At 38.5% G+C, this 25,023-nt stretch overlaps 1 protein-coding gene across 1 annotated transcript in view; it reads right to left on the bottom strand.

The window, feature by feature from the left end:
• acbd6 (acyl-CoA binding domain containing 6) overlaps window positions 1-25,023 on the bottom strand; it is a 56,478-nt gene that overhangs the window by 8,548 nt on the left and 22,907 nt on the right. The window lies entirely within an intron of this gene.

Here is a 25,023-nt window from a genome sequence, read left to right as displayed (position 1 = left end):
TGATGCGGCTTATAGTCTGGATCCACAGATTTGTTAAAGATTTCTGTATCATTGTGAGATAGCGGCACGGCATCACTGTAACCATGACAAGTGAACGCTACCTCAATGGCCTGCTGACGATCAAATGATTGTGATCCTACTACAGATTCACGGCTGAGGACTTATCAGGACTTACCCGTCTGAAATCATACAACGACTGAGCAGCCTTGGCAGAGTACCACACTCTCCGAGTGCTTTTCTTGTTGTTGGTTTTGGTTTCTTTTTGGTATCTGCCGACATGAAGTAAAGTCTGAAATGTTTCCAGCACTTTCCTTTAAATGATTTAACTATGAAGGCTGTGTGACCCCGACTCAAAGCTCAGGGACGATAGAGAGGAGACGAAGAGTCAGAGGTGAACAGGAAATCAGAGGTGGTCTGTTGCATACATGTGTGTGTGAGTATAAGGAGGTGTGTGTCCTCTGAACAGTAAAAATGATACTCGGGGTCAACGGGTCAACGGTGGAGATATAATTCTTATCAGCAGTGTTGGACTGGGGAAAGGGGCAGGGAAATGTGTGTGTGTGCAGGTATAATAAGACACAATATATGACAGGCATCATCAACAGCAGATTCAGTTCTTAATCACCGCTCCGTCCTGCCTTTGCACCGCATAATGATGATAAATGGTCAAACTGTTGCCTCCAGCCCAAGAACAAGAGCAGCCAAGTACAATGGTTTCAAATGCTGGCAGACGGATTAAAAGCCCGGAGTGACATTTCCTTCTATCCTGGAAAATGTCACTGCAGTGGTCCAAATTACTGAAACGGTTATGGAGAAATTATTCATTAGTCTTTCCACCTTTGCCCTTCGAATAGCAGATCCTCATGTGTGACTTTCTGTTTTGGTTACTTCCATGTCCTTCTTCCTTCCACCAAACCACACCTCCTTCATCTATTTTATTTTCATTACTTTATTTTTTCCATTATTCACTCCTCTAATTTCTAATCTCAGACCATCAGAGGCCTTCTTCTCGACTATCTCTGATTTACTCAAAACTTTTTTATCATTAACTATAGAAATTTAAAATGGTATCTATGAAACTTAAGCTTGCTTTATCAAGTACTTTCTGAGATAACTTAAAAACAAAACCCACTTTCAGCACACTTTATCGCACATTGACCTGTGAGGTTATGTATGAGCAAAAATATTTCTATTAAAAGGTAAAAGTTAAAAATTTTCAGTTTCTTCGACTTTTTGAAAATCCTAAACTCTGCTCGACTAGGATTAGATTATCTACAGCAACTTTTGCTTTTTGTGGTACAACTTCTCATATCTGCTCCATCCGTATGAAAATTCAACAAAATATACATTTGTTTATTCATTTTTGTGACCAGGTTTTTCATATTAAAAAGTATTTTATATGTTTTGTTTTATATTAGTTGAGTTAAGTGGTTGTGTGGCTTAATTTCAAACCCTCAGATGCTTTAACCCTCCTGTTGTCTTCGTTTACGGGCACCCAAAAAAATTGTTTCCTTGTCTGAAAGAAATCCAAAAATTCAGCTAAAAAATTCCCCAAATTTCTGAAAATTTTGAAAACATTCAGAAAGAAAATTCCAATAATTCCTTAAAAGTTTCCCTTGAAAGTTTGATTAAAAAAAAAAAAATCCTTAAATTTGGCAAGAAAATTCATGTAAATATTTTCAAAAATTGAGTAAAAATCTTCCAAAAAATCCTAAAAATATCTAAAGTGATTCCATATATATCAGTAAAACTTCTAATATTTTCTTCAAGAACATTCAAAATACAGCAAAATTCGCTGGATTTTGGTTGATTTTTGTGAATGTTCTTTAGAAACATTTTTAACATTTCTTTTTTTCCATCAAAAAATGTTCAAAGATTTCCTAAAAATGTTGAAAATGTGGACATCAGAAGTTTCACTGTGAAAATATATTTTTTTCCACATTTTTAAACTTTCAAACAGGTACATTTTGACCCGCAGGACGACAGGAGGGTTAATGTTAATGGTTAATGCAGCTACATGTGGTTCAGAAAATGTCACTAGTTGACGATTTTTTTTGTCAATGTGAGCTCAAAGAAGGGACTTTATATGACAATTTCTTCCAATTGTAGCTCACATTTCAACTTCAAAAATCAGTCATTATTATGCTATTGTACAATATAATGCGCAAAAGTGTTTATATATTTCATTAAACAAAAGTTTCTCAAATGTCTGGAAAAATATCGGTATTTTAGGCTATAAAAATTTCAAAGGTATGGAATAACCATCCCACATCTACTTTTCCCACTGTTCTCCAGTGTTCAGTCTTAGGAATTATTCAATCTACTTGTCCAATACTGCAGATTTTCAATCCATGACATGATGAGAGGTAACAGTGAAATTTTCAGGCTTTTACCTTTATTAGTTCCTCAGATATTGTTGTTCAAACAGCCTCAAATTTCAATGTGAAAAAAAACAACTTGATAAAGTGGGTTGATGGGTAATTTAAAAAAAGATTTATCTTGAAAAGCGTTTCATAAATCAAATACCTTTATAAATATTCATATTTAAATACTCAGTATTGCAGATTCTGGATCAGCGACACGATGAGGAATAAAAGTTAAAATTTGAGGCTTTTATCTTTAATAGTTCCTGAGTTTAATGCATGAAAAACTGTGCTGAAAGGCAAATGTTTGATATATTGAGCTAAAATTTCACAAATAACTTTAAAAATATCCATGTTTAAATATTTAGTATTGCAGACTTTGAATTAGTGACACGATGAGAAATAATAGTGAAAATTTCAGACTTTTATCTTTAAAAGTTCCTGAGTTCAAAACATGAAAAAATGGGGTTAAAGTGCATTGATGAGCAAGTATTTCAAAGATCAAGCTAAAATGTCACCAATATCTTCATAAATATCCAAATACAGCATTTATGCTAAAGAAAAATTGAGGAAATGACAGATATCGAGCTAAAACTTCACAAATATCATATATTTAGTATTGCAGATTCTGAATTAGTGATGTGAGAAGAAATAGTTAAAAATTCAGGCTTTTACCTTTAATAGTTCCTGAGGTAAATGCATGAAAATATGTGCTGTAAGTGTGCAAGTATTTGATAGATCAAGCGAAAATTTCACAAATATCTCCATAAATATTCATATATAGCATTTATGCTATAAAAAAGTTGGGGAAATGACAGATTTCAAGCTAAAATTTCACAAATATATTTATAAATATTCATATTTAAATTTGCAGTTGTGCAGATTTTGAATCAATGACATGATGAGAAATAACAGTTAAAATTTCAGGCTTTTATCTTTAACAGTTCCTGAGTTCTGTGTGTATAAAATATATGCTGAAAGTGCATCGACGGGCAGGTATTTCAAGATCAAGCTAATATTTCACAAATATCTTCACAAATGTCCATATACAGCATTTATGCTATAAAAAAAAGCTAAAATTTGACAAAAATCTTATATTTATGATTGCAGATTCTGAATTAGTGATGTGATGAGAAACAATAGTTCAAATTTCAGGCTTTTATCTTTAATAGTTCATGAGTTGGTTGCGCAAAAACTGTGCTGAAAGGCAAGTATTTCATATATCAAGTTAAAATTTCACAAACATCTTCATAAATATCCATATACTGCATTTATGCTATCGAAAAATTGGGCAAATCAGAGATGCTTGAGCAGAAATTCTCCTAAAAACGTGATGATTTGCGACCGAATGATCCTCGTACTTCCACCTTCCTCCCTGCTCTCCCTCCATCAGTCTCCTCCTCAGTCCTAATCCCCTTCCTCTCCAATCCCTCATTTCCTTCCTTGTCTTTGCTGTCTGCCTCCCCGGCTGGGCCCAGTGCAGAGTGATCCTATTGTTGTGTTTTTCTCTGTCTCTCAGGGGCAGCACTTCGGGGACCTGCTGATTGGATTAGAGCTTTCTATTCCCTCTGGGCGGATCACAGAGCACAGATGCAAATCGCCGGCAGCGTGGAAAGCGTGCAGCGGTTAACCCAAGACAACAATGCTGTCTGTCTGCGAGTCGCCTCACAACCTGTGATGTACTGCGAACACTGTGTCTGTCTGTCACAATGATGTCGAGTCTGCAGAACAGTGGGCAGAAGTGCGGTAAAATATAAATGTAGCTCCATCCAGTAGCCTGGAGGGTGAAATTTTATCATCCAGGCATTTTCTGTAAATATACAGAAGGAATGCTGCATTATATTTATTAAACCTAAGAAAAAACCTACTAAACTCAACTAATTTTCTCTGTATTTTATTGCACACGCAGACACAAAGGCCCAGCATGGTGGGGCGGTGACAGATGTTTACAGCCGAGGCCAAGCAGAAGACCTGATGCACATAAATACATACAGTTAGAATTAAAGTGTGAGGGGTTTAAGCCCTAATCTGACCAAAGCGCTAATCTGCAGTTCGTTGTTCAACAAGCACACATGCACACAAAAGCAGGAACATGTGGCTGACAATACACAAGCAAAACCTCACATCTAAAACACAACTCTACAGTTTTATTATTGCTCAATCAGCTATGAAAATTACACTGACATAACTTTATTTTCATTTTGTGATGAAGTATTTCATGTTTCAAAGAATTTATGTTTGGTTTTCTTTAACCCTCCTGTTGTCTTCATTTACGGGCACCAAAAAATATTGTTCCCTTATCTGAAAAAAATCCCAAAATTCAGCAAAAAAATTCCCCAAATTTCTGAAAATTTTCAAAACCTTCAGGAAGAAAATTCCAATAATTCCTTAAAAGTTTCCCCTAAAAGTTTTATTAAAAAAAAAAAAATAAAATAAAAAATTTGGCACGAAAATAAAAAAAAACAGTAAAAATTTTCCCCAAAAATCCTAAAAATATCCAAAGTGATTACACATATATCAGTAAAAATTCTAATGTTTTCTTTAAGAACATTTAGAAAAAAATCAACCAAAATCCAGTGAAATTTGCTGGATTTTGGTTGATTTTTTTCTGAATGTTCTGAAAGAAACATTTTAACATTTCTTTTTTTCCACCAAAAACATTTCCCAAAAATGTTGAAATTGTGGAAGATTTCACTGTGAAAATATAATTTTTTTTCCACATTTTCAAACTTTAAAACGGGTGAGTTTGACCTGCAGGACGACATGAGGTTCAACTGTGACCTGCAGCTACATGCTGTTCACAAAATAGCACTAGTTGATTTCTGCATTATTCACTTTTGTGTTAATTTGTGCTGAAAGGTAGGACTTTTCATGATGGCTTCAATTGTTTTACATATTTAAACTCTGCCACAGTCAAAGACTATTTTGATCAACTTGATGCCATGATGAGAAATAACAGCGAAAAATTAAGGGTTTTTATCTTTTAATTCTAAATCTAAATCTTTCAAATCTAATTTGATATTTCTAATATCAATGAGCTACAAATAGGTCAATGGGTGAGTTTTAGATACATTTTATTTTGGAAAGAATTTGATATATCTAGCTAACATTTCCCAATTACCTTAACAAATATTCATAGTTCAATATTCAATATTGCAGATTTTAAATCAATGGCATGATGAGAAAAAATACATTTGATACATTGATACATTTGTCCAATATTTTAGTATGCAAAAGTGTTTGAGTATATATTTGATTAAGCAAAAAATCTCAAATATCTCTAAAAATATCTGTAATATACGCTATAAAAATGTCAAAGATACAGAATAACCATCCCACATCTAATTTTCCCACTGTTCCCCATTCAGCCTGAGAAATTATTTGATCTTTTTGTCCAATACTGAATCAATGTCATGATGAGAAAAAACTACCAAAATTCCAGGTTTTTATATATTTTTTTAAGCTTTAAACACAAAAAACCCTGCCAAAAAACAAACGTGCAAGTTGTTCAACATGCAGTTTAAGAACAAATCTCAGAAACTACATAATATATCTTGTCCAGCTCACAAATATCTTTTTAAATATCCGTGTTTTATGCGATCAAATTTTAAAGAGATGGAATACCACCCCATCTCCACCGTTCTCACTGTTCTCCATTCAGTCTCAGAACTTATTTGATCTTTTTGTCCAGTTTTGTCGATTCTGAATCAACGACATGATGAAAAATAACAGTGAAAATTTCAGGCTTTTATCTTTAATAGTTCCTGAGTTCAAAGCTTGAAAAAAAGTGCTGGAAAGCGCGTTGATGAGCAATTTAGAAAAAAATTTAATCTCAGAAGGTATGTATAGTATATAGCAAAAATTAACATATCTCTATGAATATTTCTATTTTATACTATAAAAATTTCAGACAAAACAGAGGTAGGTGAGCAGAAATTTTTGTAAACAATCTGATAATTTAAGATGGAATAACTATATGACATCCGCCTTTCTCTCTGTTGTTGCAGAGATTATTTCACCTACTTGTCCAATCAACAACATGATGAGACATAGTGACAGTTTGGAGTAGTGAGATTGAAAAGAAAAGAAAAAAGAGCCCCTGTATGTTAGAGGGACTAGCGTGTGCTGATCATGCCAGTGCACGTGTGCAGCCTACATGCCTCCTGCATGTTCATGTGAGGGGTCAGCGGCCTGTCCTCTCAGCGTTCCCTAATGCCCCTGGATCCAGGACGGAGGCTTGATGGAATCACAGGAAATTGGATTGTCTTCCATTTGCTTTGGAAGCAGCCTGGAAGAGACACTCCTTCTCCCCCCCCATTTCCCCACAATACCTGCAGTTAGCCTCCCCCCCTCCACTCTCCGGTGCACCCCTGTTCCCATCCCATTACGGAGGCATGTCGCACCAAACCTCTGCTTTTACATGTCATCCAAAGTTTCCCCTTGCGGTGCAGAAATGCTGGGCTGGATGTCAGCAGAGTGCTCAATAAAGCAGCCGCTTGCACAATAGCAGCAGCACAGATCCAGTGCCGAGCATCGTGTCGGCCTAATGGGGTGCAGCAATATGCTTTAGGAGCAGCATGGATGGGGATGGATCTATCAGTACAATTGCAGTTTTGCCTGAATTTGAGACTCGCCGATCTATCATTTCTACCCGGCAAAATGATGCGCAGCAAGATGGATGGAAGAGAAAGGCAGTGATTTACGGATATATGGAGAGATCTGCCATGCAGTCTTAGTTTTTACTGTAACTGGTTCAAAATTGGTCGAAAGAAGAAGAAAAACAAAGTCCGAGACCAAATAATTTTGCAGATATACGCTACCAGTCAAAAGTTTGGGGTCACCCAGGCAATTTCATGCTTTCCATGAAAACTCCCACTTTTATCCATGTGCTAACATAACTGCACAAGGGTTTTCTAATCATCAATGAGCCTTTCAACACCATTAGCTAACACAATGTAGCATTAGAACACAGGAGTGATGGTTGCTGGAAATGTTCCTCTGTACCTCTATGGAGATATTCCATTAAAAATCAGCTGTTTCCAGCTACAATAGTCATTTACCACATTAACAATGTCTACACTGCATTTATCATCCATTTAATGTGATCTTCATTGATAAAAAAAGTTTTTTTAAAAAATAAGGACATTTGTAAGTGACCCCAAACTTTTGAACAGTAGTATACATGGATGCATTCATTTTTCCTACAGTCTTCGTATCTTCGTTTCACCAACTTTTGAGGCCTTTACCTTCAGTAGAATTTGTTGTCAAGCCAAGTTTTCAGTTTTTTCATGTTAAAAATGTCAAAAAAAGTGATGTAGAGTCATTCATGGGAACAAAAAACTGGTGTACAAAGGCGTCTTTGTATTGCCATTACAAGTTCAAAGTTATAGGCTGCTTCCATGTTGTCTTCATGTTGAAATTTAACAACATATGAGGCTGAGTTTTGCTGTACAGAATGTTCCCATGCAGATATGACAATGATCTAAAAAAAATTTCTGAACTCTTTCTGAATTGACAGGAACTGACCATATTGCGTGTTGTATGTTAGAGTTGGATGGTCTGTCTTGAATACTTGTAGACTCAGTCATTTTTATTATTAAAAAGTATTCTTTGTCAGCTTTTTTTAATATCTAACCATCCAAAAAACTACATTAAGCTCTTGTCTTCACTGACAGGACTTGTCCCTGTTGTCTGTTCTCATACTATTGATTGCCTGAATCTTAAACAGATGAGTGACCCCAAACTTTTGAACGTTAGTGTATTTCTGTGCACTCTGGAGTCGGTCAACGGACACATAATATTGGCTATAAAGGCAGCTATAGTACAAATGCCACTGGGAAATAGAGCAGCAGTGTTAGCAAATCCCAGTTTGGCTGAAATACATGACTCTGGTCGGCGGTCATTAAACCACACAGAAGTCTTTGTCATGGTACCCTTTGCTAGCTACACTCCCCCAATGCTCTCTACCTGCCAGCATGAACTGCCGTAGTCTGAGTGATGCCTCCTCTGGTCGCAGTATTAAACAGTAAGTGAGGTACAACCACATACTACAGCTAATCTGCAACACTTAAAGAGTGTACTATCCAAGACATGGTATTAAATCAGAACAAAATAGACTAAATATTAAATGACACAGTTTAGATTGGGGGCAGAAAAACTGATCTTTTAGGGTTTATTTTTCCTCAGAACACAGGATGTGGACTCCTCTGGAGGCATTTTCTGTCATAGTATCAAATCAAATCAAACTTTATTTATAGAGCACTTTTCATACAATTAAAAATGCCACGCAAATTGCTTTAAAACATTAAAAACAAGAAAATCTATCCCTCCCTCCCTCCATATATACATATATGCACACAACTGCAGAAACACACACACACCCATACACACACACACACACACACACACACACACACACGACTGACAGTAGGGAGACATGGCACTGACGATTGTGGAAAACGCCTCCATTGGGGTCGTCCACACTGGGAGGAGTCGCAGGCCATGACCACCAGGGGTGCTGGCACCCAGACCCACTCACCCCGACAGACAGGGGGACCCCCACACCGAGGTGGGGAGCCCCCCCCCAACCAGCCGGGCCGAAGGGACCCATGGACAGCACATCAGGTACTATCATAAAAATCTGAGCGTCAGATTGTCCAGACGCCTCACACTCAACGGGGAACAAATAAAAACTGCATCTGTAGCTCTGTTTATCTGCAGGAGAACACACACAGATGCTGTGTTCATTTCTGGAAAGTGGTTTAACTTGTTTTCTCCAAGGACAAGATATACTGCAAACATTCAAGCCGAGCTAAACTTCACAGCAGGATTACGTGGAGGGATCAAGGCCGTATCAGAGGCAGAATCTTAACTCAGTCGGGGATAGAACTAGGACACAGAGGTCCCTCGAGCGTATCTCCGCTTGAAACTAGGATTCAGTCTGTTTGTTTGTGTCGGAGCCAGAGAGGAGATTGTGGTTCGAGGTTAAAAGGTCTGACAAATCCACCATCAGCCATGAAGACTGAAGAGAGTATTCTCAGTGTGCATATCGTAAATACAGCCCTGTCTCTTTCTGAAATTAGGGGGAAAAATGTCAGTGTGCTGCCATGTTGGTTCTTTCTAATTTGTATTAATCGGAATGATGCCTTCTCAACAATGACAATAAGTTAATGCCATTATTTTAAGGTGGACAAAATATTATTGGCACACAATGACATTAGTGTCAGAAAATGAAAACATTTCTACGTGGAGGAATTTACAATCATTACTAGAAGCATTTTAAGAAATTAATATAATTAATGTTCACAAACATGAGCCAAGATGACTGCTAGTGAAGAGGAAGGTTTCATTATTTTTGTGAAAATGGAGCTACAACTTGAAGCGTCTCACACTGCAGTTCATCCAACAGCCACCAGAAGATTCTCCTTACAATCCCTCATTCAGTTCTCCTTTTTTATTCCATTTTTCTGCATCTCACGAAACTTTCTTTGGGCTTTTCTTCCTCTCTTCCTTTCCCCGCCTCCCCCCTTTTCTCCCCCTACTGTCCCTGACAGCAACATTAAACAAGTGGGGAAAAATGAACAAGCAATTATGATTTATGATCAATGCATGCAGCAGCTGCTGACTTTTATAATGACAGTGGTCGGGGGAGGGAGGGGGAGGATGAATGTATGTGTGTGTGTGTTTCAGTCTCCAGTGTGTGTGTTGGTGGATGAGGGGTGAATCGATAGGCAACTGGGATCATTGGTATGCAGATTCCAGCAGATAGCATTATGATGAGCAGGTGCCATTAATCAGAAAGCAGAACACAGATCTGAGCCAGATGAAGGAGGAGAAGATCCCTCAGTCTGTGACCGGAGCAGCAACTGTGACACCAAAACTGTGGACCGGACGACCAACGTAACGAAAAAGTACGAAAAATCACTCACACTGTACAGCTGACCGTTTTCAAAGACGTGACATCTTAGTGTGTCGCATTATGGTTTTCAGTCTGGTAAGAAAATCAATTTGGAGAAAAGTAGAACAGCTATAACTGAACATTTAATCTGCTGTACTTTCCTATCCAAGTTATATTATTGACGCAGATGTGCAACTTAATAATTCTCCCTTTTCAGGACCCTAACATGCTAGATTTTTCTCTGTTGATGCAAACAAATTCTAAGCGTTGTTCCGATCTGACCTGAAAAATCAGGAACAGCTGTCCTAATTGATCCTGAATTGGAGTTATTCAACTCAGAAGTCTTTGTCTTGGTGCCCGTAGCTAGCTAAACCCTTACAATTCTTTTTGCTTGCTAACACATAATGTTCTGTAGTATGAGTGACGTCTCCTCAGGTCGCTACAGAATTAAACAGTGAGAGGCTCCACCTGGTGGAACAACCAGGTACTGCAGCTAATCTACATACATGAAGTGTGTATTACTACATAATACGCTATTTATTGCATTCTGTAATCTTGCCAATTTGCACTTCACTGTAAATATTAACCATTTTTTGCACATTTCTGTAAATACCAGCATTTTAGGCACCTTATGCTGTTTTTTTTAACCCACACAATTTGCACATCAGTTGCATGCTCTTTTGCACATCGTCCTTCTATCTTGTAGGTAACATGTGTGAGCTACTGGATACCTTAAATTTCCCCAATAACATATCCATCCATCCATCCATCCATCCATCCATCCATCCATCCATCCATCCATCCATCCATCCATCCATCCATCCATCCAACCATCCATCCAACCATCCATCCATCCATCCATGAAAATAGCAGTGGGTTAAAAGATACTAAATTTTAAGGGACCTGAATCAGATTGAGGGCAAAAACAAACTTGATTGGGACAGCTCTTTTTCTAATTGTCTATGACGGTTTATTGTGCTTCCTTTAAAAGTTATTGTTCCTGAGAACACAGCAGCTGATTCTCAAATCTGAGATGACAGAATTTGTTCGGTATGAAGCAACAAGGACGATTTATCTGCTGGCATCAGCATCACGGAAGGCCTAATCATCATCAAAAACAAAGCAGTCCCTACCCAGTTTGTGGTGCATGATCTTGCAATGTCTTTGGAGCCACTTGGGCAACCAATCAGAAATCAGTAGCAGTCTTAAAGGTTGGAGATCAAACTAAACACACAGCATAGCGTGGTTTGTAAAATAAGATAACTTAGAATGTGTGGCGTAAAGCGTGAAAACACTGGATGCATGGTTCTGAACACGAGTATTGTTGGTATTTGGGATAAGGTGCCTGCACATGCCCTTTGTTACGTATGCCTCTGTGTGAGCTTATCCTCGTGTATTCATCGGGAAGGCCCCCCTTTTAAAAGGATCTGCAGACCGGGGCCAGCCCTAATTGAATCTGGGTCTCCCGTCTGAGCAGGGAGAGGTAACCTTGCCACTTGGTGTGTGAGCGCTGCCACCCACGGTCAAATTAGCCTGACACCAAACTCACTGCCCTTCACACCTCCGAGGAGTGTCCTTCAGGTGCTGGGGTGTTTCCCTTCACTCTTAGACCCACAGCTGCCACCAGGAGCATCACAGTTCAGAGGGGGTAAACTCTGAAAGATCTGCTAGTGGATGAAACGCCCAAAAGTCATCCACCCCAAAACAAGCCTTATACGTCCAGTAACAAGAGCGTCAGTGTAAAAACCCCTCATAGTGAGATTTTCATAGCCTTTTTCTGCCATGCCAGACAAAAGAAGCCCCCTTTTCCTCAAAATGTCCATCTCTCGCCGTGTTTTCTTTATGAACATCTTCTTCCCCCCTCCACACTTCCCTCTCCTCCCCACGCTGCTGAGCTTTCCCATGGGACACCTTAGCCTCCATTAAAGCCATCAGAGGAGGAGGATAGGGTTGAGGCTGAGAATTAACATCGCCAGAGGCCCCGTCTGTCCTCCTGCGGCTCATCAATGATGTTTAAAAAGAAATATATGAAATAAATAAATACATAAAAGAGTGTAATATGAAAATCAATGGCCAGGCAGTGGGGGGCTGCGGCTGAGGCATTTGGAGTGAGGGACTCATAAAGCTGAGTACTGCAGGAGACTGATGGAAGGCAAAACACTTACTTTGTTTATTCTCTCTCCTCACCCCCATCGCCTCCCCTCGCTGTCTGAATCCAGCTCTCACTCTCTCACTCTCCTCCCCTCCTCCTCCCTCCTCCCTCCCTCCCCTCCGTCTGAAACAGTCGAGGACAGCTTTAATGCTCCTGACAATTTATGTGGACGGTTAAGAACGATGGAAATCAAATAGTTGAGTGTAGGCAAGGCCCAGTGAGTGGCCAATAAGAAAGAAACAACAGCTGATGATGGCAAAGAGGACTGTTACCTGCTGGAATGGCTCTTTAGGCTGCACTATTACTGTCAAGTCGCTGGCTCTTTTCTGAGTGCTCATATTATAGATTCATAACTGTATCTATGCCTGATAGGGCCTTTTAACACGGCACGGCAACAGCTTTCATTTCATCGAGTCCAGCTAATGTGCAGCAAGTACTAAATATGAATCCTATAAGAGCAGCTTACAGCGTGACTTGTAAAACGTCGAGTGCTGTGTGTGCCTTTTATGTGTGCGTATTATCCTTCAGGGAGGTGAGTTCTGACTGCTGTGTGTAGGAAAATGGTTAACAGAATTAAATCTTCCTGAAGAAAATCACAAATGTCACAAAATACCAACAAAAAGCATCAGAATGTGTTGTTCCCTGCAGTCCTAACTCCTTTGTCTAGCTCAACATGTACCGCTGTTATGCTGCAAAAATAGACTGTATAGAAAACAAAACTGAAGCAACCTGCATTCTGTCTAACAGCCAGCAGGGGGCCAGCCAAAAGAAATCAGATTGTATAGAAGTCTGTGAGAAAATGACTACTTCTACCCTGACTTGTTACCTGACTAAACATTTTCCTAATAAGTTTCTGATCTAAAATGCTAGTTTCAAGGTCTTTTTAATACAGCAGGATGTTCATACTGTAAATTATGGTTCAATTTAGAGTAAACTAGACTGAGCATGTTTTAAAACAAACTGGTTCCAGATTCTAAAGGAATGATTAGGGAGGTTTAATTTTCATTCTGCTTATCGGCTCCTGAACACTTTTTCATGTGCTAGCAAATAAACAGTGTAAACACCTACCATGTATCTACATCTGAGTTGAATGCCTGCAGGTTTTCCCATCTTCTAACACATTACTGAGTCTGACATTATTTTGTTATCCTACTCAGCTGCTGCTGAAATGATTAGCAGGTGAATGGCACAAAATGTGTCTTAATTTAACAAATGCTGACTTTACAAGGATGCAATGGGACAGAAAAGTAGAAACTATAAAAGAAAGCACTGCCCCTACTGTCGCAGTTGGTTTTTGCTGCCAGTATTTATCTGAGGTAAGCAGTATTTTAGACAACTCTGCTATGACGAATGCAAGAGCATGTTAGAGTAACATGAACAGAGGCTTTTATTTCTTTTCTGTGACAGCAAACACAACATTTTAGTAGTTATCTAGACATGTTACAGCACACTAAAGTAACTTTACTAACCTCAAAGCAACATTTTACTGAAGCCGCAGCAATGCACTGGTATCTCTGTTCGCAACAAACCCAATTGTATTCAATGAGTCTGTCACAACTTTAATTACCTGTTAAAAACAGTATCTATATTAATTCATATATTTACTAGGTGCTTATTTTGCTTTTTAAACAGATAGGCAGCAGCACAGGAAGTATTTAGATTGTTTACATTGGTAAAAGTACTAATACCACACTGAAAAAGTCCTGCATTTAAAAAAAAAAGTATGCAAGCAAAATGTACCATGGCATTAAAGGTATTCAATGCAGATAAATGTCTCTGGTGACTGTAGGCCATGATTCACGTATTAATATAAATGTCTATAATAAGTCTAACCATCTGTACCTCAAAGAATCTGAATCGGAAACCACAAACAACCCAAATCAATTCATTTTCATCCATCAAGCATAGCATCCACTTTCAAAAGACCAACATGGCGATGAGCGACTCCAGGGAGGAAGTCCATCTTTTATATACAGTCTATGGCTGCAATGGATGTCAGAGAACAATCAAATTCATATTTATTTAGCCTAAAATGGTGAATCGTGGTGGGTTTGTGGTTAAAACTTGGGTCTACTGATCAGAATATCAAGGTTTCAAGCCTTAGAACTGCTGTAGTTCATGAGAAGACTATTTTCCTTTGCCCAATCAAGAAGAATAAAATCCAAATACACCTTCTTCCTTGCTAGTCTGTGAAGTAGGGCAATGGATCCATCACAGCATCAGTAATCTCTCTGTCTTTATTTGTTTATTTAATAATAGGAATCCTATTTTTTGTCTTATAAAGTGACTAAAATACCTGCAAATGTAATAAAATACTGCAATACTGACTGCCAGCAATGGTCCAAAACAACACAAGATAAATGCTATATAAGTAAATAGCAAAATGGTAAACAAATCAGTGTTATATCCTGGAACACATCATCATATTGCTCGACCTCACTAGTGTCCATCTCACGTCTCTTGTTTACTCTGCTTCTCCCTCCATCTTATTCTGATCTTCATTTTTATTCTTCTCAATTCTCCATAGATTTCTCCTCCTTACTTTCCCACCTTTCTGTCTTTTTCTTTCTTAACGAGCCTATACATTCTGGAGGATCAGCTGCACAATTACACACACAACACAGACACACACAACGCACGCACACACACACAATTATGACGAATCTTGCTGGATATTTGTTATGACTGGGCTGACTGAGCCATTAGTTATAGGAGGCAGCGCTGGGAAAGGGGAGGGATACAAACGTGTAATAATGCCTCCACCGTAGAATTTCAATCAGCTGCCGGTGTGTGTGTGTGTGTGTGTGTGTGTGTGTGTGTGTGTGTGTGTGTGTGTGTGTGTGTGTGTTTGATCACACAAGTAGTTGACACCACAGTAGAGGACACAGACGAGAGGATTCAGTGTTCTTTGTTTGCTTCGACAGCAGGCCCAAGCCGAGCTGCATGAGATCCATAAAAAAATAAAGAAAGGTTGCGTATTTTTGCTGAATGTTGCAACTTCTGCACCAAACATAATTAATATCGATAGAGGTTTACTATGCTTTTTGGTTGAAAAATGTGCATGAACAGATGCTAATGCTTACGATTTGCTCGGTTTGATTAAAGTGAAATATTTTCTCTGACATGCTACGCTGATTTGTGAGCTGAGCATTTGGCACAAAGGGAGAAAGTCTTATTTAGGAAGCTGTCCCAAACACTTTTTCTTTGGAGGAAAAAAGGACGGCCTCGTGGTCCTCAGTAAGTGCAGTAGTCCATATTCACACGGCAGTGAGACTTAATATTAATTAAACATGCAGTACACACACAGTATGTCCAAGCAATGCTGGATTATTAAACTAATTAGTGAGTTACGACAGAGCAGAACTCGTGCACATCGTAAACTGTCATGGATTTTATAAACATTCTGCAAAAATTTTGATTTATCGTGCGACTTATCGAGCACATTCTCTTCTTTCCACCTTATTGGCTGCAAGGTTTTGCAGCTTTCTTCATTTTTATAGCTGCAATCATGAATCTTGATACTGTATAAAAGATATATATACATTTTAAACCTTCAGTCGGACAGAAAAAGTAATTGAAATCAGTTCCCTTGAGCAATGGGATACTTTAATAGGTATTTTTCATTATTTTCTGGTGTTTTAGAGGCAAAGGATGATTGATTAATAATGAAAATATTCGTTAGTTGTAGCAGTAACCAGTACAGAAGACTCAGTTTCTAGGGTGGATTAGCCTCAATGTGATTTTTAGTTTCATAAGGCTCAGTTACTATGTTGTTTAACAAACAAATCATTTCCTCTTACACTAAAGTGTGTAGATGAGGCAAGACCAAAGAGTTAACCACTTTCAACACAGTATATCGTTTATTGACTAGCTGCCAACTATTAATCACCAATTATTTGATAATCGATTATTCTGCTCGAGTAACTTCTAAGAAAAAAGCTCCTAAAGGTAAATGTTTTCTGCTTTCGCTTCTCCTCTGTGAGATTAACTGAATATCTGCGGTTTGTGAATAAAACTAGACATTTGTCATTTTGGGCTTTGGGAAAAACTGACGGACCTTCATCACCATTTTTGGACATTTCAGAGAACAAACAACTGATAGATTAATTGGGAAAATAATGGACAGATTAATTAACAGCGGAAATAATCTTTAGCTTCAGCCTTACATCAAACATGTAAAAAATGACAAGTGCGAAGGGCGACGACCAACACATATGTAACAGTTTTAAAAAAGTTAGATGACATTGCAATGACATTTTTTATACAAACAATAATACCTAAATACAGTCATACAAACTAGAGATTTCCCAATCAAGGTTTTTTTGCGCCCAAACTGATCAAAGTAATTTATTATTTTTACTCTGCCAAGGAACGCTGTGAAGTTGTGTGACGATCGGTGTACATTTGTCCTTCTGTGAATCCGTCTATCTGTCAGCAACATTGCTCAAAAACGGACAAACGGATTTGGATGAAATTTTCAGGGAAGGTCAGAAATGGCACAAGGACCACCTAATAAGATTTTGGTAGTGATGTGGCTTATAGTCTGGATCCACAGATTTGTTAAAGATTTCCGTATCGTTGCAGGATAGCAGCACGGCGTCACTGTAACCATGACAAGTGAACGCTACGTCAGCTGCCTGCTGACGATCACATGATCGCGATCCTACTACAAATCCACCAGTGAGGACTTATCAGGACTTATCCATCAGAAATGCTACAAGGAACAATGGATTAAACTGTGGGGGTGTTTCTGAGTCCCATTAATTCCTGCCACCTGCTACACATTTAGGTCACGTGATTCGGTATCCGTACATAACGTACACATGCATAACACACGCCTGTGCTATACTCTTATTAAAGATTTCATCCGTCGGAAATGATACAAGGACTGAGCAGCCTTGGCGGAGTACTGCGCTCAGTGATTTTCTTGTTGTAAATGTCGATACCGAGTCCAAATCTGATACCATTTTCGTAGATAACGCTGACTTCAAGTATATTTAAGTTACTAAAATCAATCCAATGTATATACTTGAACAACATCTGATCAGCTCTGCAATGCATTAAGAAAAAAATTTGCATTTCTGCATGCAAATTGTTCCTTAAAGTTCCATAGGTGGTCCAGAACCTTGTTGTATACAGCATTCATGACAAGCTGAATCTTATCTTAATGTTCTGGTGAGACACTCTGAAATGTAGTGCTAGGGGGTAGGATGTACCAGGACTCTACAAGCTCAAAAAGATAAAGAAAACCTTTATTCTCTACATGCATGTCAGACAATGTGTTGTAGATTAGCTGTTGTACCACCTCGTGGTGGCCCCCCAGGAAGGCGGGCCACCACGACAAAGACTTATGTGATGTTTAATGACCTCTGGCCAGTGTTTTGTATTGCAGTGGCATACAGTATAAAACAGAGCCGCCTTTGCAGTCCAAATTATGCGTTTCAGGACTAAAGCTGCACACTAGCACAAGACAAATGTCTACAGTGCTTATTTTCTGTAACCAATTAATGGATTATTCACTAATATGTCTGTCAATAATTAATTACAAAAATGTTTAAAAATTTGCATCCACAGGGTCCTGCTACTAATTGTGCTCTCCCTTTACGACTCCTGTGTGACAGCGGACAAAACCAAAAAATCAGGCTTAGATTTGTGTCGACAGAGAGCAATTAAAAATCTCTTGATCCTGAACATCCGTAATCCAAATACTTTTGTTTGATAATCTAGAAACTGAGACGCAAATGTGTGCAGTGTGGGATAATTTACACTAAAAATGAAAAAAATGGACTTGTCAGTGACTTCTGGCTGAACAAACTGCATTTTAATATGACCAACAATGTTTGTTTTTTACATTTCGACACTGTCATTTCATGTTTTTATTCGGCCACATTCTTAATATGCCAACACAGATATAACAACAAGCTAGTGTCTATAAAAGCCAATATTTTATACAGACAACAAAAAGGTGTTTCATCAAAATAACTCCTAACACTTTGCAGATTTTCTAAGTCTTCACTGCCCGACTGTCAGTACAGGTTAGTCTCACATGCACATGTGGATTCACTGTTTGGCTTCATTATATAAATAAATCAACAGTCCAAGTCCACCCACACTCCTCACAACAATATCAAATCAATGGGTTCATAGAGAGGCGATGCCATTACAAATCAGCTGCACGGACATCTACATGCACAGCTCTCTCTCTCTACTGAACACAAACAAGCACAAACTGTTGATACCAGCAGGAAGTAAAGCAGCATTTGTCTGATTTAGACACATCGGAGAGAAGTTAAAGCTTCCATAAGATATCCTGCACCCAGCCTCACGCCGCTCATGCATCTGCTCAGGTTCTACAGTGCAGACTATGAGACTTGTTGTGTGCTCTCCAGCTACCAATTGTAGGCCACCCAGTCAGATATTTATTACTATTGATCTAGCTGGTCCTGGCTGCAGACTTTTGTTCTGCCGGCTCGAGGCTCTGACCTCAATTAAGTTATGAATTTCTATCTGATAGACTGGGAGTGCTTGGGGCCTGCCGTGGCTGCGCTACCACGCTGGATTAATTAGAATTAGCGGTGCTGCGAGTCGCCCTCCCCGCCTCATGGATCATGTTGTTTTAATACAAAGTAGAGGCGGAGGCAGGGAGGGATGGAGTGAAGGCGATGGAGGAGGGGGGCAGAGTGATGAGGAGAGGGTAAAAAGAGAGAGACAGACGGAGAGGCAAAAAAAATAATAAAAAAATGCAAGAATGAGTCAAGTAAAAGTATGTGTGATTCAGCCATGTGCTCAAACCCTGCACCTCCGCTGGTGTTAGACCTTAATGTTTCCATCCTTCCTGCTGTCCTGTTTGTGTTTTGTTAACCTGCAGCTCACCTGTCTGTCCTCTTTGTCAACATAATCCTCCCTCAGTCCCTCACCCTCCCAGTAATCACAGTCTAAGTCACACAAGTCCACCCTGGACCTCTCCTGGACTTTGTTATTGTCTGCAGCTCCTCTCAGCTAAAGCTCTGCTGTTTTAATAAATGAGAATGTCTCATCTATAAATGCATATTTCCACGGCAACCTGGAAGTTTGGTGGTAAAGGTCAGAGGAGGGTTTCCACTTGAGGCCTGTTTGTGAGTGGAGGGGATGAGGGTTAGCTGTGGGTTTGGTGTTACAGCATCTGGACAGAGGATGACCACAACATACTGTTAAAGTATAATAAAATGGTAAAAAACTGTAAAAATCTGACAGCATGAGAGGAAGTATCCATTAAGCTTAGACTTAACTTCACAAAAAAATCCCCCAGGTGCCCTTTTTGAGTTACCAGAGGTTCCTGAGGTATTTTCTTCTCTGAATTTGCTTTAAGAAATGTGACATACATGAAGTTTGGGATGGTTTATGCTAAGACTGAAAAAAAAGGAAAAGTTACCAGTGTTCTAGAGTTAAATAAATGTAATCATTATGTAAATATAATAAATGTAATCCCTGCAATAATAAGCTAATATCTCTATAAGCTAAGACTTCACACAGCTCTAGACGGTAACTACACATCAGTATTTCATTACACAACCCTTCAAATTCTGCAAACTGATTTAGTTCTTTTGAAACAAACAGGATTCCTTGAACATCCCAAGACTTTCTACAGACTGTTCTATTTCTCAAGAGATGCAGTGTTTGTTCATTCTAGCACATAAAAAAAAAACATTATGTGACTGTAATCTCTGGACAAAATAACTTCGTTTCTGTATTAGTTTGTTACACGTCTTTGACATTTCTACACTGTACTTTCTTGCTTTTAATCAGCCATTGTAATGTATATATGACTCAGAATGTAACAACAAATAGGTATCTCATAAAAATAACCCTTGAAATTCTGCAAATTGTAAGTTTTTCATAAGCAAGCAGGCTCCTTGAACATCTCGAGTTCTTAGAGGCTGTTTAAATTCAAACTAAAGCAGCTTTTCTTTATTTGATCAAATTTTAGTCACTATTCGAAAAAGCAATTAAGTTTAAAGTTAGAGATTAAAGTCCAAATAATGTCCTGAAAATGGCTGTTGAGACGGAAATTTAAAAAAGGAAAAACGAAATAAAACAAAAAAAGCATTATGTGACTATGATCTCTGTTTGAATAAACTATGCTTCTGTATCAGCTTCTAATACATGATACAATAGACTAAATAATTTTATATATAGATATAGGCTACTGTTCAAAAGTTTGGGGTCATCCAGACAGTTTCATGTTTTCCATGAAAACTCCCACTTTTATTCATGTGCTAACATAACTGCACAAGGGTTTTCTAATCATCAATGAGCTTTTCAACACCATTAGCTAACACAATGTAGCATTAGAACACAGGAGTGATGGTTGCTGGAAATGTTCCTCTGTACCTCTATGGAGATATTCCATTAAAAATCAGCTGTTTCCAGCTACAATAGTCATTTAACACATTAACAATGTCTAGACTGTATTTCTGATTAATTTAATGTTACATCACTGAAAAAAACAAGCTTTTCTTTCAAAAATAAGGACATTTCTAAGTGACCTCAAACTTTTGAACAGTGGTGTATGTCACCATCAATGCAATAATGAGCAAATATCTATATAAGCAAATACTTTACATAGCTCTAGAAGGTAACAACACATAGGTATTAATTTCATAAAAATAACCATTGAAATTCCACAAATTGTAAGTTTTTATATCCACAGTGCTCCTAGAAGCTCTTTAAATTCTAAGGGGTGCAGCTTTTGTTTATTTGAGCGAATTTTAAGTTTAAAGTTTAGGGATGAAAGTCTTAATGTCCTGAAAATTGTTGTTCTTTATGTATTTAAACAAAGCTCACCAAACACTAATTAGTGCTGATTCCATCCTGTTTGCATCTGTTCTCGCTGCTGCTGTCACGATATGATGGAATGTCCTAAACTTAAGCTTATTCATCATTAATGTGCTTAAATACATCAGAGCACAAAGATGTAAGTATTTAAGCCTTAATTTCCATTATTACATGAGAGGGGGTTTTATTGTGATCTTTTTTTCTCACAGTTGCTGCCGCCTGTCCCACTTTCTGTGGGAGTATTAGGTGAGGCAGCAGTGATACGGTGAGCAGCAGCAGCAGCAGCAGCAGCAGCAGAAGGAGGAGGGTTTAATGTACTGAACCAACACCAGGACCTGATTCTACAGTTGGCAGGTGGCTGATCTGTGATCTGCGTATTCAAACGGCTACCTATTGTCGTCCCTCCCTGCCTTGATCCTGGATTAACTATCAAACCGGCCCTTAATGCAGGTTACCAGGGTTTGGGAACAATTCACTAAAACAATCAGTTGATTGATTTCAAATGATTTTCCTCCTCTGCCAGGCAAATAATAATACTTTTTGTTTTAAGTCTCGAGTCCCCCTCCCCTTTTTTAATCAACAAATTAAGCATAAATCATGTTTGATCTTTATTTACTGGTTGCTCGGCAGTTGGTAGAGGTCAAGAGAGATTACTGGTCGCTCTAATAGCCTGCAAACAACCCAAACATTCCTCTATTCCTCTCATGAACAGCCTCACATAGTCTTTGTTTCCTGTCAGAGGGGCTTCGGGCGAAAGGACAGAAACATAAAACTGCCCATCGAATTTTTATCTTTCCCCAGTATAACAAAAACACCCTCCTTTCCTTCCCTTCTTCCTCCACTTCTCTCCTCCTTGACTGAACTCCAAGATGAGAAACCACCAACAGAACAAAAGGATGTTCGAGCAGGTTCTAATGAGAAGCATATCGTTCTCTAAGCTTTACATAGTGAGATAATTTGGCATCGCGACAGAGTGGTATGATTTAGCTGCACCATATTTTTCTCTCCGCCACCTCTTTGCCACCTCATAAATCTGCTACCAGTAACTCTGACGCCGAGGTCCAGTTTCTTTAATATTCAGCCTCCTCTGTTTGCCGACCGGCTCTGACACCTGAGAGACGGCAGGTGGAGAGGCCTGAATGCATGAATCCACTTTATGGGTCCTTCCAGAACTGGAGGACATTTGGGCTTCAAAATTTTTGAAAAATTAACCTTCGCTTTTACAATTTTCTGCAACATATTCATCAATAATAGGTAATAAACTATCAAAGGCTTGATTGGCTCAGTTTCCACATCAATGGTAGCATTTTTATTCCATGTTATGTGTTGTTTGCTAACCCTACTCTAATCACAGTAACAGGGTTGCTAATCCATGCTAATGTGATCTTTTTCTCAGCAGTAGAAGCTAGATATTTAGCTGCTGTTACTGCTGACCAAGAGGACAAACTGACTGATGGAAAACAGTCAAAAGAATGAGTTTGATCCTGATAATATGAGGTAGAGTGAGACGTTCAATCAAGGCTGACAATGGGATGAAAAGATGGAAAATAGAAGAGAGGACATAGCTTTACTCTACCTATTTTTTTTTTTTTTGGAAAACTGCTTGATGATGTTAATGACAAAAACTGGACATAAAATGACAAAAACGAGACAGAAAACAACAAAAACGTGTGATTCACTGTTTTCTTCTTCTACCATGCTAAAAAAGGTTATGCTAACATGGTTGTTGTGGGACACATTTTCCAGGCATAATAATTATTTAAAATATCATAGTGATTAAAAAAAAGTCCCCACAATTACAAGAGACATCAATGGAAAAAAAAAATACCAAAAAAAGACAATTTAAATTTCATTTTAACTGTTTTATTGGGTGGGACAAGAGAAAAATGGTATTTTAGGGGGAACTCCAGACTCATTTGGTATTTTTAAAAACATCTTCAAACATTCTTTTCTCCGATTTTTTTTCAGACTTGGTCTCAGGACAAATAAATTTACACAACAACTGCATGTTTTAGTATTTTGCAGATGGATTACTTGAAATGAGGGTTAGGGTCATGACTGGGACGTAAAATGTCCTCCAATTTTGCAAAGACCCTTATATCTGTGCACTGATTGGCTACAAAACCAGCTTCTAAAACATCTGCATAAGTTTTGGTGCACATTTTTTCCCAAACGTAGGATTTTAAACAACTTAAATTGATCAGTCTTCTCTGTTTGCTTCATTGCAAGTCATATATAAGGAAGAAACAAACAAAAAAGTGAAGCAAAATCATACAAAAGTGAGCCAGAAATATATTAAAAGTCTGCTCAAACTCTTCCCTTCAACATCACTACCTGTGCAAAGATTTATGTTTCTGGCTTTGACTGCTGAAAACTCTTGGCACTGAGAGATATTAATTTATATTTTAATGATAGATACATGACTGTAAATGCACTAGATCTTGAAAAAAAAAAGGACAAAAGCTTCCGTCTATACATCAATCCTCTTCTGCCGTCATTATCTTGATATGGCTGTAAATCATCAGTGAAGTGTTTCGTAGTTATCCCACTGTTAAGTCTTTTATGAGGCATTCGCCACAAATCCAACCCTCCCTCCCAGCAGGCGCTCAAAACAAAAGGGGCCACGCATGACCACAAAAGAGAAAGTCATTTGTGAAATGTCCTGATTATGTGGGTTGTGCAACGTAAAACAATTTGCCTGATTACTTCCAATTGATTCGTCCTTACAGTTAAAACCTCAGTGTGCAGCCCAATGAAGTGCGCCGTGTCGTGCCGCCGGGCTGGGAAGAGGAGTAATTTCTCCGATGTGCAGCTGAGCCAGCTTACGGCCAAAGCTAAAGCCTCCTGGACGCTGCTAAACCTTGGTGAGCCTAAACACTAGGCTAGCTACCAGCTAACTCTGTCTGCTAAAGCCCTGAGGGATTTGTCTGTGGCACAAAGTGAATTAAAGGTGACCTTCTGGAGGGGACGGAGGGAGAAAAGAGAAGGGCAATGGGGATGCTGGAGATGTCACGGTTTGCCTTTCGGTTTACCTGTGCATATGTTTGGATCGGTGTCACAGAAACAGGAATTTCTTCACTCCATCGAGAATAAATCTGATATTTATTCATCTGCATCAAACGCATTCAATAGTGACTTCTAGAATTACATATAATAATAAAATATGCATAAAACTTGTGCTTTTCCACTGAAACCCCCCCCCAAAACACTTCAGTCCGACTCCAGAGTTTAGTTATTTATGTGTTTCCAATAGTAGAATCTAATAATGTAACAGTGATGCTGCAAGTTCGTGTCAGTTCAGACAGAATTCAAGAAATGTGTCGCACCAGAGTCTCACTAATTTTTAATTCAGGCTCCAAAACTAAGTTCTGTGAAATATTTTGGCTGAATTTTGAGTATTTTACATGTTTTTACACATGGGATTTTTTGCATTTTCACTGAGAGACAACAATCGTACCCAAAAAGCCATTTTAGATTACAATATCTCCAGAAATGTAACTCGCATAGCCATTAACTTTGGTGACGACACAGACAGAATTGCTGCAGCCTCATATGCTGCTAAATTTCAACTCGACCAGCAACTTTGCCCATGTATTGACCATATATACCACTAGGCAAAGCAGTTTTTGTGCTCCTGTGAATGTGTACGCATCAATATTTTGTTGAAATAGCAAAAAACTGGAAATTTAGCTTTCCATGCTTGCTACACACCAAATCCTACTGATGTTAAAGCCTCAAAAATTGGTGAAATGTCAACAGAAGACTGTATTTTTAGTAGGAAATATGGATACATCCAT

This window comes from Amphiprion ocellaris, chromosome 2 (assembly GCF_022539595.1).
Source record: "Amphiprion ocellaris isolate individual 3 ecotype Okinawa chromosome 2, ASM2253959v1, whole genome shotgun sequence".
Taxonomy (NCBI): Eukaryota; Metazoa; Chordata; class Actinopteri; family Pomacentridae; genus Amphiprion; species Amphiprion ocellaris.
This window is presented reverse-complemented; position numbering and strand designations above follow the sequence as displayed.